This window comes from Phytophthora infestans, genomic scaffold, assembly GCF_000142945.1.
Source record: "Phytophthora infestans T30-4 supercont1.66 genomic scaffold, whole genome shotgun sequence".
NCBI lineage: Eukaryota > Oomycota > Peronosporomycetes > Peronosporales > Peronosporaceae > Phytophthora > Phytophthora infestans.
The window spans coordinates 195,723-214,070 of NW_003303693.1; positions in this window are offsets into that span (position 1 = coordinate 195,723).

Here is an 18,348-nt window from a genome sequence, read left to right on the forward strand (position 1 = left end):
TAAGACTAAAGACATTTAAATAGATTACTGTTTGCTATACCTCTACGTTTGACTTTCCAACTTGTCGTCAAAATGGATGTAATCAGGCTCCGTGCAGCTAGAAAGGATTAGGCAGCAACCTTCAAAGCGGTAAAAACCACGGAAAGTCGCTTAATGCCAGTTGCCCACTAATACCACACCCACGCGCCGTCTTAAACTCCACAATGCACTACAGGGGTATGCGTGTGACGTTCACAGTACTTCGGCCCGTCACCCCCTTGGCCGATTGATGGCAAGTGAGGAAGATGAAGTGTCTAGCTGCTTTATTCGCACTTGTAGAGTACCTGATAGTGTATAGGCAGAACCCAGGTGTCGTTGAAATAGACCGACTCTTGGGTAGAAGCCTCCATAATTAAATTTTTGGGCCACAAATGTAGCCAACTGTTTTTCATAGGATCGTACTTATCCCAGAAGTAACGGCCTGAGCCATGAGATGCAAAAATATAAAAAACAGCAGGGTACATGCGAAAAAAAAGCATGTGCTTTTCCAAGAATCATGTTTTCCGGAATAAGGCATGGAATTCGCATAAAATTAGATTTTATGCGAAATTAAGCACCATACGCTAAGACACACTTTTTGAGACTGTTATCTAATATGCTTAAGTACGATGAAAGCGCTCCACTAATCTAAACTTCTGTGGTCTGTACGCAGGGGCTAATGGTAACCAAATATCATATGATATTTTTGATAGTAATAGTACTATTTTTAATATTAAATATTAATAGTAAATCAATTTTGCAAATGTTAACATAATATTTTTATATTAACTCGGAGAATTGAAAAATATTAGATACTACATGATATTTTATGATATTTTCCCACTTAAGTACGTTTCTTGCCAGCTTACCTTCTGTGAACCAAATAACTTTTTCGATCAGGTTCTAGAAAAGCAGTAGGCTTTAAGACTGACGAGTATTTGCTCTAGTATTTCACTGTGACACAGACAAAGGCGATCGAGATGGAAAACTGCAAACGCTTGCAGCTGCTTAACGTTGGAAGAGCGAAATCAAGACATTTTTTCTTGTTCTCTACCGATCTCCTCGTCGACATCGTGCGTCTAATAAACCTGCTGTCTCTGGGCCGCTCTTAACCACGCAATGCCATGCCATGGCAGAAATTAAAGCCAGATGATTGGCCAAGAATTTTTAGGGGTAGGGTGTAAATGCCACGCATGGCATAAGTCCCGTGCCACCAAAAGTGACTTTGCCACGGTGACATTAGGTAACTTTTTGAATAACGGAGGGAAATCCATAAAATTTGCAACAAAATGGAGGGGGATCTAGGCGCAATTCTAACGCTACTGCTAGCGCTCTTGCCGCTCGTTGCTTTAGCTGCTGAATCGCGCCGCCAATGTCGACACCGCGTCCGGCTAGACTGGAAGGCACACGGAAGGCTACTAGTGGATGAGGGTCAGTTCCAGAAGTGCTATAAGATGTCTTATGAGTCATTTATGGCGCTTGCTACGAAGTTGGATCCATATCTACGTGTTGACGAAGAACAGTCTCGCAACAGGACTGGAGCTGAGCCGATAAGCCCCGTTAACAAGCTGCACATGTGCTTGCGTTGGCTTGGAGGCGGTTCGTACCACGACATTCGGGTAACAAGTGGAGTTAGCGTGTCGGCCTTCTACGCCAGCATCCATGAAGTTGTGGATGCAGTAGTCGACCATCCAGATCTACAGCTTCAGTTCCCTTCAACCATAGCTACTCAACGTTACGCTGCAGACAATTTGAAAACCTTAGCAGCTCTCGTGTAATGAAAGGATGCGTAGGAGCTATCGACGGCTGGCTGTGCCCCATACGGGTGCCGAAGAAGGACGAAGTTTCGAGAGTTCGCTCCTTTTTTTCGGGGCATTATCGACGTTATGGTGTTAATGTGCAAGCCTGTTGCGACCATCTAAGTCGGTTTACAGCCGTGACATGCTCTAGTCCCGGTGGAACTGGAGATGCGGTTGCGTTTCTAAAGTGGAGACTATCTAGCGTCGTTAGTAAGTTTCCAGCCGGATTGTACGTGGTTGCAGATAACGCTTACACCAACACCAACCAACTCTTGACCCCGTTTCCTCGACCAAGAATATCAACTACGTTCCATGACAGCTACAATTTTCACTTGAGCCAACTGCGAATTAGAATTGAGATGGCCTTTGGTCTACTGGTGAGTAAGTGGAGAGTTTTCAATGCGCCGATGGAAATCGCCTTTAACAGAGTGCCTCGCACTATAATGGCTGCGTGCATCTTACACAATTGGTGTATCAACCGGCGGCTTCAAGAAGATATATTCTACCGAGTAGATAGCGATGAGGACTTAGCGGAGGCGTTGGATGCAACACTGGAATCGAACGATGCATCAAGAGATGTTACTGTTGCTTCGCAAGATACTTCAAGGTATCGTCAACTGTACGACTCCTCTGACTTACTTGTCGACACGGACACCTATAATTCTTCGGAGTGGATTAGAGGTGCTGTCGTCGATCTTCTTGAGCGCGATACCATTTCGCGCCCGCAGTTAAATGATGCGCCAAAACGCTGGAGCCAGATGCTCCCACTCGTTGAGTTCGCATTAAATAATGCAGTGCACGCCTCGACAGGCTACACTCCGTTCTATGTGAACGGCTTGTTTATATATACGTTTGTTTATTGGCTTGGCTTCCGCTTGAGTAGAAGGAGGGAAATATAAGACTGAGAGCTAAATTGGAAGAGAGGTCTAACACCTTCTCGACCTTACATACACTACACTACTTCTTATATTAAAAATCAGGCCAGACGACGCAGAGAAACACAGGAGCAGTGAATCCAACTTGCATGCATTAACTATCAAATGGGTACTGCTATTACCTTGTTAGTTCGTCCTCGTGATAACCACAAGATGTTCATTTCCCGCAAGATAGAGAAAAAGCTGATGTTCACCCACACCAGACTTCACAGCTAATCCAGCCCGCCAGGCGGGATTCGTACTGCTGTACTCGTTTTGTGTACAGCCCAAGGCTGTTCGTCAATGCCACGTCGGTTTCTCCATTGGATACAGACGCACGTAAGCTATTCTTCACTTGGGAGATCACTTGGTGAAGTTTAGCAATCCGGCCAAGTAGCATGGCTTCCTCATCAGTGTTTGGTGTGACGGCTTTAGTCGACGCCGCTGTTGAGCTCTGATTTCCGATAAGAACCTCAGCGATGCGATCAAAGGTCGTAAGAATGTTGTGTTGCCACTTAGCTGACTTGCGTGAAGAGCGATCGCCATTTGACGAGCGCTTCAAGTTCATCGAGTCGATTTCATCTTCCTCGTGCATGCCCCCTTTCACATACGACTCCAACTCTGGCTTCTGCTTGATGCAAACCTTGACATACGCAGCATCCAAACTTCCATCGCAGAACTCGTAAAAGTCGTTGGAATTTTGGCCGGATACATCGAACTTCGAGAAGGCTTTGATGTATTTGGTGTTCACTTTCTTCCACATGTCATAAAGTCGTGGTGCATCATGCTGGACGATGACAGAAGGGTCGATCCCGATGTAGCGAGGGTCATTGAAGGTGAAGAGGCCACTGTAATCCGTTGTGTTGGTTTGAAACTCCTTGGCTACTTCCTTCCAAAAGGACGTGTTCTGGTTTACCTCACCCGTGTCTATTTGGTCTCTCGTTGCCGCGTCGGCAGATGAAGCAAGACGCGTAGCAAAACGGTCCGAGAAAAGAACATTGAGAAGTCGAATGCAGCAGTGTTTTGTTTTGCGCAAGCTTGGATCCAGCAGGTTTTCATCGTCAACAGTTGCTTGAACTGCTCTACGTGTAGCATCGTGCCTCTTCAAATGTTCAACGAGCGCAAGCTTACCGAGCTTCCTGGGCACTCGCAACTTTCTCTCGCTGCACTCCTTCTGCAGTTGAGCCACCGTCCACGACGCATAGTCCTCACATGTCGGCGTCGGGACCGCTCCCGGATTTTTAACGGTCCAGTTGCGTACTTGCATTCCAATACGGTCAGCGGTGACACCTTGGCTCACCGGTTGTGAATCGTTACTACCAGGCTCCGGTACACCGCGTTCTTCGGCATTTGGAAGAACAACAGCGCGGTCGCCATCCTCCGTATAATTATGCTGTGGATAGTTAGATCGGGGTTCGCTGACTGCAACATAGCAGGCATTTCCACCATTAATTTGGGTGCCACGGTCCGTTATATCGATCACGTTGCGCGCACCAGGAGCGCAGTACCCACTGGCACTATCTTCACTAGCAGCACGGTCTCCACTAGCAGCAAAGGATCCACCAGCAGCAAAACCACCTTCAGCAACGCAGTTCCCAGAAGCAACATAGCATTCGTCAGCAACACGGTCTCCGTCGATGCCATTGGCATGGCGGTCAACAACATGGTCTCCACCAGTAGCACGAGTGACCGAAAGGCCTACGCCAGCGACATGACCAGTACCGGTACCAGCAACATGATCTCCGTCACCAGCAGCACGGTCTTCACCAGAAATATGGCCTGCAGCATCAGCTACAACACCGCACCAACCTTTACCAGCTTCGCCTATGCGTAGTACTGCACCAGCATCGCGGTCGTTACTTCCCCCACCGCTAAGAGGCTCACAAAAGTCACGACCAACATAGCGAGCTCCACCTACAACATCAACCCCACAAAATGCAAGTGGAGTGGACACAACGCCAACAAACTCAGAGGAGGGTTTCCTGAGAGCATCTACAGGTGGCGTACCACTTGCTGGCATGACCTTGACGCGCTTGGGCCGACCAATTTGCACGCCTGTGGTCCTCTTCGCGCTCTTGCCGTTGCCGGGCATCTTCGTTTCCTTTTGGCCAGCAAGATTTGTTTTGTTTTTCTTTATCGTAAAATTTTGTTAAAAGAAAAAAAATTATATTGGTGGCAGTTGCGCTCCTAACGAAAACCTGCCACACTGCCATGACGCTGCGACAAGTATGCCATGGCATGGCACTTATGGCAGTGGTTAAGAACGGCCCTGTGGCGCTAGATTAATCCGCTCAGCAGTGCCAACACACGACGCCAACCTTGCCGTCACTCTCACAATTGTCCCTCTCATGGTTGATTAGTAATATTTCAGCTAGTCGAGCGTTAACGACATATGATTGGTTAATGTACTCCGATTACGCAAACATTGAAAAATATAAAACGTATTAACTAAAATTAAGTTGATATTTAATAATATCATATTGTCTCAGAAGAAAATATTAGGTATTATTTTTTATATTAACTGGTCTACAGGTGATATTTTCACAATATTAACTTCACCGATTTTGGAGTTACCATTAACCCCTGTCTGTACGGTACAGGGCTGAGCTGTTCAGCTTGGAGAATCACGACAATCGGCTCTATGACGGATCAGTGCAGGTACGTCATCTGTCAGTAGCTCCCGAAATGATCCAAATCGCAGTACGATTCGACGCATTAGGAAGGCCGCCACGACCCCCGCCGTACGATGCTTCACTGTCGTCCCCACCGCATTGCGTGCAACATAATCCACCACAGCTATTACAAATCGTTGTCCGCCGTCACCGTCCGACAAAGGGCCCGGCCACATGTAACTCCCACCTGCCACTAACTTCACCTCCTTTCAGGCTCCGCAGTGGTGGTACAACTTCGCGTGGTCGTGTTTTCCTGCTGCCGCACTCCTGACATCCTCAGACCCACTGTTTCACTTCACGTGTCAATCCAGGCCACCAATACGTCTGAATAATCCTCGCATGCGTATGCGTAGCTCGTAGATGACCAGCCCAAATAGAATCACGACAGCCTTTAAATACCACAGGCCAAAGGCTTGGTGGAAGCACCACCCGTAATCCGTCCTTGGTCTCAATCCCCGTTAACCCATGTAGCCCGAGCTCTATTATGTAGTATACAGAACAATTGTTTGACTTGATTAATCTACTGCTGTTAGTTCAGCAAAATTAATCCGTTGCACGCCGTTCGGCATGAGCAGTGTCTTAGACGCTGTGAATTGGGACATAGGAGATGTTTTGGTTGCCATAAATGCAACAAGGCACCCACCACCTGTACGATTTCTCTGTATTCATTGGCTTGGAAATGATGTCTGTAAAAAATAACTTTGACTATCCGTATCCCTCGGAATCCGATAGTCAAACGGTTTTGGCGACAGAATGCCTGGTCGCGCCAAAAGGATTGTCGGCGCGTTCCCACACCAACTTTTCGGCCTGTTCTAGACTAGACGGAAGTGAAGAACAACTAGGATAGAACTTGGCCGAAATGTTGGTGTGGGAGCGCATAGAACCGCTAACAGGGAAAAGGAGGTATTTATTTCAATGCGGCATTAGAAACAAATACTTCGCTAACTAACCTCGACATGCTCTTACGCATCTTCGCTGCGTTTACGCTTACGGAATCGAATATTCTTCCTCAGGTGAGCAGGTATGGCAGTGCCGTTTGCCCAAGAGTCATTTTTAATTTGATCGCATGTGAGTCGGTTTCCTACTTCTTTTCGGCGCACGCAGTTGCGGAGGGGGACATATTCATCGTGCAGCTCCTCACAGGCCTCGCAGAATAAACGGCTCTCAAACCCTTTGGTTTTTGGTGGAGCCATAGCAGAACAAACCTTGCATAGGTGCTGACGTCGCTTGTCCTTGTATTTGCTCTCTTCTTCTTGTAGTTGGAGCTCGGGTCGATGCAGTGGATTCGAGGCCAAGTCTTTTGCTTGCTTCTTACTAGCCAAACTTGTCGCGGTGAGTGCTAATAACTCGACATGTAAGAGACGCATGTACTCTGCATGACTTGGTACTGGTTTGCCATCTTTTCGCATGTTTATCTTATGCACGATGAAGCCGTTCACGATGGCCATGTCGACGAACCCGAGAAAGAGCTGCCGGTAATACTCTTTGAAGGCAACGCATCGCTGGATTGAATACCTCTGGAGACGTAACTGGTCGTGCCGGTCAACGCCCCCATTCCACTATGATAATGGCAAGTAACTTAGGACATGGCACCACTTGAGATATCGCAGACCCCTTTCTCCTTTCTGGTGACGGTGGTAGCCGTGGTTGCCCAACCGGTAGCAATTAGATTCACAGGTTTTGGGTCCATCCAGGACACAGCAACCAGGTCAGGGTGATCCTTCGACTGGGCAATACGATAGGTTCCTCGGGGCATCGACACGGGCCGATTTTTCTGTGTGAACGCGAATCCAGCTGGCCACCCGAGACGGTCGCTTCGGTGCGTCCCGACGTAGTACTACCCTTTCTCCAACAGCGCGATCGCGAGTGCGCACGATGCGTAGAAGCTATCCGCAATTACAGGATGATTTCTCTACTGCCCATCCAGAGATCTGGAGACGTTGCGAATGACAGCTTTATATGCGACACCCTTCGCTTTATATTTGTTTCGCTTTACAGGAGTCTGCGCGCTCTTCGCTTTGTCCGAGGCACCCATGTAAATTCCAATGCTGAACCATACAGGACAGCAAGCACAATAGTCAGCTAACTCTGTATCCGACAGAACATGCCATTCTGTAGCATCCAGAACAAGCTAACCAGCATAGCTTGTGCTGTATCGTACAGAGTAAATAGTCTGTATCATACAGAATACGCACCGAGAACAATACCCGGATTTCGCACAGCAGGCCATGTACACCTTTGTCCCGTACTTGTGCAATTTATCCATGTTGTAGATGCGCACCAGATTGAACTTACTTCGGTTAGGAATGGTCCCTCGTCGAAGCTAATGCGCGCTCCAAGTCGATACCTTCAACGAAACGGCTTTTCCGGTGTCTGCAATACAGGTCGCACTTTCTAAGTCTTGTCATTCGTACCAGCCCCCGCTCTGAAAACAGAGGTATCGCATTATAGTACTACGAACTTGAGACATGTATCTGTAAAACGTTCCTCGGGGTATCGCTCCATCTTCCTGTGTCTGCCAGGACTTGTCGAGGCCATCCGTGTGACTACACAACGGCCGCGCTATCAGGAGACCCACCACGTGCAAGCGTTTGTGAGCCTTTATCGATCTTATCTTCGTCAGCTTCTCCACCAATGTTTCTAGTGGGTGTACTGTCTTCGTGGGGTCATTTGTGGAAGCCTCAAGCTGCCTAGCACGCAAGGCGGCAGGGACACTTGGTATACACTCGATACGATACGCCTCAGACGCCTTCGCAATGTGAAACCACAACGTCTTGGGGAGAAAGTAGAAACATATATCCAACTGCGAACTGGCAAAGGCTGCGGCAGATCTGGTGGGCCCCCATGTTCCGCTGTATACGTCGTTTGCTTCATCAAGCTGTAAGTCGTATGTACTCCGGATTATACAGAATTACAAACATTTTAGAAAACCTACCAGGCACAGCATATAAAGAGGTAGCTGAAAGTACTCTGTAGGATACTATCTTACCACATTGGTTTTGATCATAGATTCCCCAACCAGAAGCAGCCATCGTGCGCATAGCAATATCATCTTGTCTAAATTCTCTACTGTCGTCGTTAAACTCGCCATCTGATTCCACCTCGCTTTCGTAAAAAATCTGATAGATCCCCAGGGGCATCGACTGGATCTTTTTTTTTTGACAGACTCAACATCTTCTTGAGGCGCCAGGCTATGTTCAGCTATGTTCACATCGTTCGCATCAACAGGCCCAAACAGTCTTTCGGATCTGATCGCGTCAGGAATCGAACACATCCAGACCGGTCCAATTGGTCGTGACCTCGACACATCCTTGTTCTGTGTCAGCCGTCACACTACCTTCGACGTCATCACCGTGCTCTGTATCTGCCGCCATAGTCGATTCCGTATCCGCCTGCGCAGTTAACGCCATGGCATCGCCTTGTTCTGTAACCGCCGCCACAGTCTCCTCATCGGTGCCCCCTTGTTTTGTATCCGTCGGCACGGTCTTCTCCATGACGCTCCCTTGTTCTGTATCCGCCGTAACAGTTTCCTCCACGCCGCCCCCTTGATTTGTACCCGCCGCCACCGTGTCATCTACCACTGGGGGGGGGGGGGTTAAGAGCAGGTATCAACCCTTCTCGCATAGCAAAACGCCACAACGTTTTGTGTCTAGTACATTTAGCGTTAGAAAAAAGCAAGTCATGTTTATAGCGGGCAACACGCACCAATAAAGTACTCCACTCCAGCCTTGTCCTTACGAAGCCGAACTGTCACGCCTGGTTTTACATAGGTGTGCTCCGAGGCCAGGCCTGTCGGCGGTCTTGCCTTCCATCCAGCCTTGATCAGAGAGGCCCATAAACGCTTGAACTCCTTTGGTTTAATCCAATCCGTCATTTCTGGACGATTTTACGAAATGCGTGGGCGAGAAGATGACGGGATGAAGTTAGAATTTCGAAACCTCTGGTCATTTTATATTGCCTTTTATATTGCAGAGAAACAATACCTGTCTATCCTTCCCTCTCTGATCCAAAATGATAAGATGCCCCATCCCCACAATACAAACTCCTATATACGCAGAATCGCTGTCGCCATTCGCGTATATAAGCTTGCGCCATACTTCCAACTGTCATATTACATATTCTGTATAATACAGAACACCGGGCTTAAAGGGTTAAACCGTGCTTCTTGGTTACCCGTCGTCCTCGGTGCTTACTGTCCGCGATCAATCGTTGTTCCAATCGGCTTTTATTCTGCACTGCTACAAACTCGTTGTCGGTAAATTGGAGTATCGTTGCATCGCCCCTATGTCGCTCAGTTGTTTTTTCGGCGCGCTGCCGTCGTACTGGCACCATCGTCGTCGACGTTGAGCCCTCAGACCCGCGAATTGCAGCTGCATTTCGTCGCTGTTCGTCTCGCGGCACCGTCGTCGCCGTCATCGTAAACGATCCCCGAGCTTGTGGTACTGCTGTCCGTTACCGTGATTTTTCCTTCCGTTCTGTCGCCGTGGTCTTCGTCCCACGTTTTCTGGCGTCCGCTGTCTTGATGTTGAGTTACACGTACTCATCGTGCAATTCGACAGCATTGTCTCGTCGTTCCACAGTTTTGGCTCGTGCTCCACCGTACCGTAGTCGCTCTCTATCTACAAAGCCCCCCCCCTTACTATCCACGCCGCTCAATACGCCGTTTGAACGCGCCGTATTTGGCTCCTGCCGATCGGTCGTCGTCCACTGCTATCATGTCCGCCTTGATGCCACGCGCCGTATTTGGCTCCTGCCGATCGGTCGTCGTCCACTGCTATCATGTCCGCCTTGATGCCACCTTTGTCATTGGCACTCGCTATTGTGCGGTCACCGCCGCTTTCACCATTCGTAGCACCTCCTTAGCTCTCCGTTTGACACCAGTTTGTATGGCACCTTCACCAGGTGTGCTCGCCTCCGTCGTCGCCACCTTCGCGTCCGTCGTCGTGCCCGCCACGGTATCGCGCACCGCGTGACTCATACTCATACCGTCATTAATCGTGCCACCGTTCGGCTTTGCGTCTCCGGGTGTTCTGCGTCCCCCGTAGTGAAGCCCGGTGGCACATCCTCGGCTTTTTATCATGTGGTGGCATTACCGTGTTCTCTGCCTCCACCTGCGTTGTTCCGCGTACCGTCCTGTCGCCTGCGTTACAGCATTCCGATATTTCGTCCTTCGCCGTCGTTCTCGCGCTGTCAACACCATGCTCGTCGTGGGTGCCCGTGATAATGCATCTACGAAAACATTAGTGCTACCGGGTCGGTACAATACTTCGAGTTCGAATTCCTGCAACGTGATCGCCCATCTGTGTAGTTTACCCGCGAGGTTCGAACTCGTCATGAGCCGTCGTTGTGCAGACTGATCCGTCACAATCGTAAATCATGGATCGTAGAGACTAGCGGTCTGGGCGTCCGCTCCGCGGACGCTAGGGCATGGTTGGTGGTGTAGAGAGGGCCGACTACCTCCGCTGCGCTGCGGTGGGCTTAGAATTTCTACTCAAAGCGAAGCAACATATAGTACATGTATACTGTGATCTACGTATATTACTGTACGTTCCAAAACAACACCGCACACAGTATCCTTAGTGCTCACATGTTATGGTAGATGACCAGGGTTTAACGTGATTTGCAAGAAGAGCACCATCTTACCCGGAAAGGTTCTGTCTATAATCTCGTTTGAGCGCATTGCTCCCAAAATGACACGAATCGGAGGCGCGCGTGGCTGCAAAGCTAATATATGCTGTTCAGAAGACGGGTCAGTATCAATGATGCTACGAAATATGCGTAGATCGGTGAGGAATCCCAGTGTAGCTAGAATAAATACGCCTACTCACACATATTACCCATCTGCACGTCATCGCCGTGAGGCAGTCGACACATATCATCGATTGCGTCGGTCAAATAGAGCAATGTTAATCAGCTCCGCGCGCGAAGTATCTTTTAGGATAGGTAGTATTTGCCGATGGTCGCCACAAACATCAATATTATGCTTTAAAATTATTCTGCTGAGCTGTTTGTGATGTTACTGAAGGAGTATTTCCACTATCTTCCGCATGCATTTATCTTACTTGCATAGCTGACGTACTTTCGGACTTATTTGTATAGCTACTGACTGACAGAGTGGCGTAAATCCTTTCCGACTGACATTATACTGGGTCCGATATGTACGACAAAAGGCCTCGTCCAGATCGGACGAAGAGGCACCACTGCGTGCACATTCTTTTGACCGCTGCAACATACGAAGATATATGGCTGTAGGCAGAGTATCAGATCGCAGTGATGGTTAGACTTGAATTGAATAATAGTTCATGTACATTAGATGGAGTACTTTCGCTGCCTACTTATCAGCTCGGCGTGCTATTTGATGTGTCCGTGCATATATCGCGAGGTCGTTAATGAGTGTAATTGCCACGCGCTCGTGATACTCGACCTATGCATGGGGTCCCTGTTTCCTTATCGGGACGTTTGCGTCGTCGTGCTAGGGTTCTGTGCTTACGCTAAAGATGTATCAGTCTGTATTATCAAGCGCATCACTAACTGGGCACAGGCCATTCCGCCGCGATACAGGTATGCTGAACGCGCGTCTGTTAGCAGTAGCCAACGCAATATGTACGCGCGAGGCGGGCACACCTTATAGTCATCCGCGACTCAGCCGAGCTCTTAGCTCGGTCATTATGGGCAGGGCACTAAAGTACAGTACTGCGTACAGCCACATCGACTTGCCACGTCCATCTGTACGGTCTGCACTGTCACGCAGTGGTAGTATCTATGTAAACAGCAGCTTATTCGTCGCACGTAGTTCCCACTCAATACTGTGGTTTAAATTGTGAGCGCCAATTAGTGCAATACACGCTATAAGGGCTGATGGTACAGATAACATGGTTTTGCGTATGCCCACGTGAGCGAGTGTACGTACCATCTACGGTGACGCGTATGCAGATAGAGACGGCCAACTTGCATAGGTACACAGTACATACCTCGTGCTAGTTATTATATGAAACGCGCTACGCTCTATAGGTGCGTCAACACGCTTGGTAGCGCCACAGTCAGCTTACAGTATGTGCAACCCCAAGCCTTGCACCGTTAGCCAGTATACAAAACTATGCGGGGTAAGGGGCTATAAGGATGTATATCCAAATTACCTGCTCTTCTGCTGCTTCTTTTGCTCGATGTACTTGGCGTTTCGGGCGGTCAGCTTGCGAGGGCGGCTTGGTCTCTTTTTCTTCTTGGGGTACCAGTCAGGACCCATCGCCTTCTTGACGTTCGCCAGGCTTTCCTGGCGGCGCTTTTTGGCCGAATCAGGTGGTGGGGGCTTTTCCTCCCAGAACTTAACCGCTTTTGGGCCGTTCTTGTACGTAATACAGTGCCGCACGCTGCCCCGTCCGCTGATTGTACGGAGCGCGTAACCGTACTGCAGCTTCCCGCAACCGACGCAACGCGCCCGGGTATTCGTCGTAGACCGCTGCGGGCTCAGCAGAAGCGGGTCAATCTTCGCCTCGCATTGCTTGCACATAGGGCTCGCCATTTTGCAAACTGTGAGTATGTTAGCAACATATATTGTTTTAACCAATTACTTGCGTCCAAATATTAGCCAATAGCACGGTACTGTAAGAGTGGAATTAATTTTTAAGCAAAATATTAAAAAGTTGATATTTAATATTTTGCTTTAATAGTAATACTGTCAGATATTTAAACAAATACATACTTTACATGCAATAAAAGTGACTAAATTCACTATGTACCGTGCGCGCATGCATCCATCAGGTGCGGTGCACGGGAGCAGATAGCGCAATGACCGTGCAGCCGCGTGCCTTCATTGCACGGTGGCAGTGGTGAGTGCCAGGTGAAGCAAAAAGATATATATTGGCAAAGTCCCTAGAAAAAGCGCTGGTCGTGAAGCCTTCTTTAATATTAAAAATACTTTCGTCTCTTCTTAAAAAAAGTGTGTGGAAAATAACATCGCAGAGCTCATACAAAATACTGGTCTGTGAAGCTTATATCAATAACATCAATACTATTAATATCGTCTTTACTTTGAAAAGTGTGTGGAAAATAACATCCCAGATCTCTTACAAAATACTGGTCTGTGAAGTCTACATTAATAATAATAAACATCTCTATTTGAGAAGTGTGTACAGCTCTTAGAAAATAAAGTGGTTACTGTGCCCGATTTGCAGTACATACGACAGGTTTTGCGTAGCTTAATGTCAATAATCAATCATCTGCGCAGCTCGCCTGGCTGTTTGCAACCAATCGATGCGTTTCGTGCTCGGCAGAAATGTTTTTCTTACGTCCAATCGCGAGGGAGAGAGGCGGTCTGATCGTGCGACAGATCCAGTCAGTGTCGCAGGTCGGCAAATATTGCCCAATCAGGGCGCGAGTTAATTGTGTGGCGTTTTTGCTATAATTGTAATTCTGGCATAGTTAGGTCGAGTCAGAAAGATAGGCGCCGTCCATAAGATGGGACGAAACAATATTAGAAAGGGCGAGTGTAGCCATGCGAAAAGGCAGGTCAAAGCAGGAAGACAGGGAGTGCGACGGACGGATTGACAGACAGACCGACACGCTACAAGGTTAGAAGCGGGGAGACTAGCGGTCTGGGCGTCCGCTCCGCGGACGCTAGGGCATGGTTGGTGGTGTAGAGAGGGCCGACTACCTCCGCTGCGCTGCGGTGGGCTTAGAATTTCTACTCAAAGCGAAGCAACATATAGTACATGTATACTGTGATCTACGTATATTACTGTACGTTCCAAAACAACACCGCACACAGTATCCTTAGTGCTCACATGTTATGGTAGATGACCAGGGTTTAACGTGATTTGCAAGAAGAGCACCATCTTACCCGGAAAGGTTCTGTCTATAATCTCGTTTGAGCGCATTGCTCCCAAAATGACACGAATCGGAGGCGCGCGTGGCTGCAAAGCTAATATATGCTGTTCAGAAGACGGGTCAGTATCAATGATGCTTCAAAATTGGCATACATCGGTGAGGAATCCCAGGTTACCTGGAGTAAATATCCTACTCAAACATCTTACCATCTGCACGTAGGCAGTCGACACCGTATCTTTGATTGCGACGGTCTCTTAGAGCATGGTTTGGTCGGCTCCTCGCGTGAGGTATCTTTTTTCAGGTAGTATTTGCCGATGGTCGCCACAAACACCAATATGATGCCTTGAAATTGTTCCGCTGAACTCTTTATGATATTACTGAAGGGCAATCCACTATCTTCCGCATACATTGATCTTACGTGCATAGCTGACGTTCTTACTGGCTTATTTCCGTAGCTACTGACTGACAGAGTGGCGTAGATCCTTTCCGAGTGGCATTTACTGGTTCCGATATGTATGCCGAACATAGGAAGCCAGACGACTGTAGGATGATTATCTGATCGTATACATCTTAGACTTGAATCGAATAGTAGCTCATGTACATTAAATGAAGTACTTTCGCTGCCTACTTATCAACTCGGCGTGCTTTTTTATGTGTCCGGTCCTTATCCCGCAAGGTGTATATACCACGTGCTCGTGATAGCCAGAACATATGCATAGGGCCACTGTCGCTTTCTCGGTGCATTTGCGTCGTCGTGCTGGCTTACGGTGCTTACGCTTCTGATGTGTCAGTCTATATGACCAAGCAGGTCACTAACTGGACACAGGCCATACTGCAGCGATACAGGTATGCTGAACGCGCGTCTGCTAGCAGTAGCCAACGCGATATATACGCGCGAGGCGGGCACACCTTATAGTCATCCGCGACTCGAGCTCTTATTTCGGTCATTATGGGCAGGGCACTAAAGTACAGTACTGCTTACAGCCACATCGACTTGCCACGTCCATCTGTACGGTCTGCACTGTCACGCAGTGGTAGTATCTATGTAAACAGCAGCTTATTCGTCGCACGTAGTTCCCACTCAATACTGTGGTTTAAATTGTGAGCGCTATAAGAGCTGATGGTACAGATAACATGGTTTTGCGTGTGCCCACGTGAGCGAGTGTACGTGCCATCTACGGTGACGCGTATACAGATAGGGACGGCCAGCTTGCTGAGGTACACAGTACATACCTCGTGCTAGTTATTATATGAAACGCGCTACGCTCTATAGGTGCGTCAACACGCTTGGTAGCGCCACAGTCAGCTTACAGTATGTGCAACCCCAAGCCTTGCACCGTTAGCCAGTATACAAAACTATGCGGGGTAAGAGGCTATAAGGATGTATATCCAAATTACTTGCTCTTCTGCTGCTTCTTTTGCTCGATGTACTTGGCGTTTCGGGCGGTCAGCTTGCGAGGGCGGCTTGGTCTCTTTTTCTTCTTGGGGTACCAGTCAGGACCCATCGCCTTCTTGACGTTCGCCAGGCTTTCCTGGCGGCGCTTTTTGGCCGAATCAGTGGGTGGGGGCTTTTCCTCCCAGAACTTAACCGCTTTTGGGCCGTTCTTGTACGTAATACAGTGCCGCACGCTGCCCCGTCCGCTGATTGTACGGAGCGCGTAACCGTACTGCAGCTTCCCGCAACCGACGCAACGCGCCCGGGTATTCGTCGTAGACCGCTGCGGGCTCAGCAGAAGCGGGTTAATCTTCGCCTCGCATTGCTTGCACATAGGGCTCGCCATTTTGCAAACTGTGAGTATGTTAGCAACATATATTGTTTTAACCAATTACTTGCGTCCAAATATTAGCCAATAGCACGGTACTGTAAGAGTGGAATTAATTTTTAAGCAAAATATTAAAAAGTTGATATTTAATATTTTGCTTTAATAGTAATACTGTCAGATATTTAAACAAATACATACTTTACAGGCAATAAAAGTGACTAAAAGACTATGTACCGTGCGTTCATCGGGCGCGGTGCACGGGAGAGGATAGCGCAATGACCGTGCAGCCGCGCGCCTTCATTGCACGGTGGCAGTGGTGAGTTCCAGGTGAAGTAAAAAAGATATATATTCGCAAAGTCCCTACAAAAAGCGCTGGTCGTGAAGCCTACTTAAATTTTAAAAAATACTATCGTCTCTACTTCAGAAAGTCTGTGGAAAATAGCATCGCCGAGCCCTCACAAATGCAGCCTGTGAAGCTTATATTAATCATATTAGTACTATTAATATCGTCTTTACTTTGAAAAGTGCATGGAAAATAACATCCCAGAGCTCTTACAAAAACTGGTCTGTGAAGTCTACATTAATAATAATAAATTTCTCTATTTGAAAAGTGCGCAGAGCGCTTAGAAAATAAAGTGGTTACTGTGCCCGATTTGCAGTACATACGACAGTTTTGCGTAGCTAAATGTAAATAATCAATCATCTGCGCAGCTCGCCTGGCTGTTTGCAGCCAATCGATGTGTTTCATTCTCGGCAGAAATGTTTACCTTACGTCCAATCGCTAGGGCGAGAGGCGGTCTGATCGTGCGACAGATCCAGTCTGTTGTCGCAGGTCGCCAATATTGCCCCATTCAAGGCGCGAGTTTAATTGTGTGGCGTTTTTGCTATAATTGTAATTTTGGCATAGTTAGGTCGAGTCAGAAAGGATAGGCGCCGCTCCATATGAGGGGCGCAAACAATATTAGAAAGGGCGAGTGTAGCCATGCGAAAAGGCAGGTCAAAGCAGGAAGACAGGGAGTGGGACGGACGGATTTGCAGACAGACCGACACGCTCCAAGGTTAGAAGCGGGAGACTAGCGGTCTGGGCGTCCGCTCCGCGGACGCTAGGGCATGGTTGGTTGGTGTAGAGAGGGCCGACTACCTCCGCTGCGCTGCGGTGGGCTTAGAATTTCTACTCAAAGCGAAGCAACATATAGTACATGTATACTGTGATCTACGTATATTACTGTACGTTCCAAAACAACACCGCACACAGTATCCTTAGTGCTCACATGTTATGGTAGATGACCAGGGTTTAACGTGATTTGCAAGAAGAGCACCATCTTACCCGGAAAGGTTCTGTCTATAATCTCGTTTGAGCGCATTGCTCCCAAAATGACACGAATCGGAGGCGCGCGTGGCTGCAAAGCTAATATATGCTGTTCAGAAGACGGGTCAGTATCAATGATGCTTCAAAATTGGCATACATCGGTGAGGAATCCCAGGTTACCTGGAGTAAATATCCTACTCAAACATCTTACCATCTGCACGTAGGCAGTCGACACCGTATCTTTGATTGCGACGGTCTCTTAGAGCATGGTTTGGTCGGCTCCTCGCGTGAGGTATCTTTTTTCAGGTAGTATTTGCCGATGGTCGCCACAAACACCAATATGATGCCTTGAAATTGTTCCGCTGAACTCTTTATGATATTACTGAAGGGCAATCCACTATCTTCCGCATACATTGATCTTACGTGCATAGCTGACGTTCTTACTGGCTTATTTCCGTAGCTACTGACTGACAGAGTGGCGTAGATCCTTTCCGAGTGGCATTTACTGGTTCCGATATGTATGCCGAACATAGGAAGCCAGATGACTGTAGGATGATTATCTGATCGTATACATCTTAGACTTGAATCAAATAGTAGCTCATGTACATTAAATGAAGAACTTTCGCTGCCTACTTATCAACTCGGCGTGCTTTTTTATGTGTCCGGTCCTTATCCCGCAAGGTGTATATACCACGTGCTCGTGATAGCCAGAACATATGCATAGGGCCACTGTCGCTTTCTCGGTGCATTTGCGTCGTCGTGCTGGCTTACGGTGCTTACGCTTCTGATGTGTCAGTCTATATGACCAAGCAGGTCACTAACTGGACACAGGCCATACTGCAGCGATACAGGTATGCTGAACGTCTGCTAGCAGTAGCCAACGCGATATATACGCGCGAGGCGGGCACACCTTATAGTCATCCGCGACTCGAGCTCTTATTTCGGTCATTATGGGCAGGGCACTAAAGTACAGTACTGCTTACAGCCACATCGACTTGCCACGTCCATCTGTACGGTCTGCACTGTCACGCAGTGGTAGTATCTATGTAA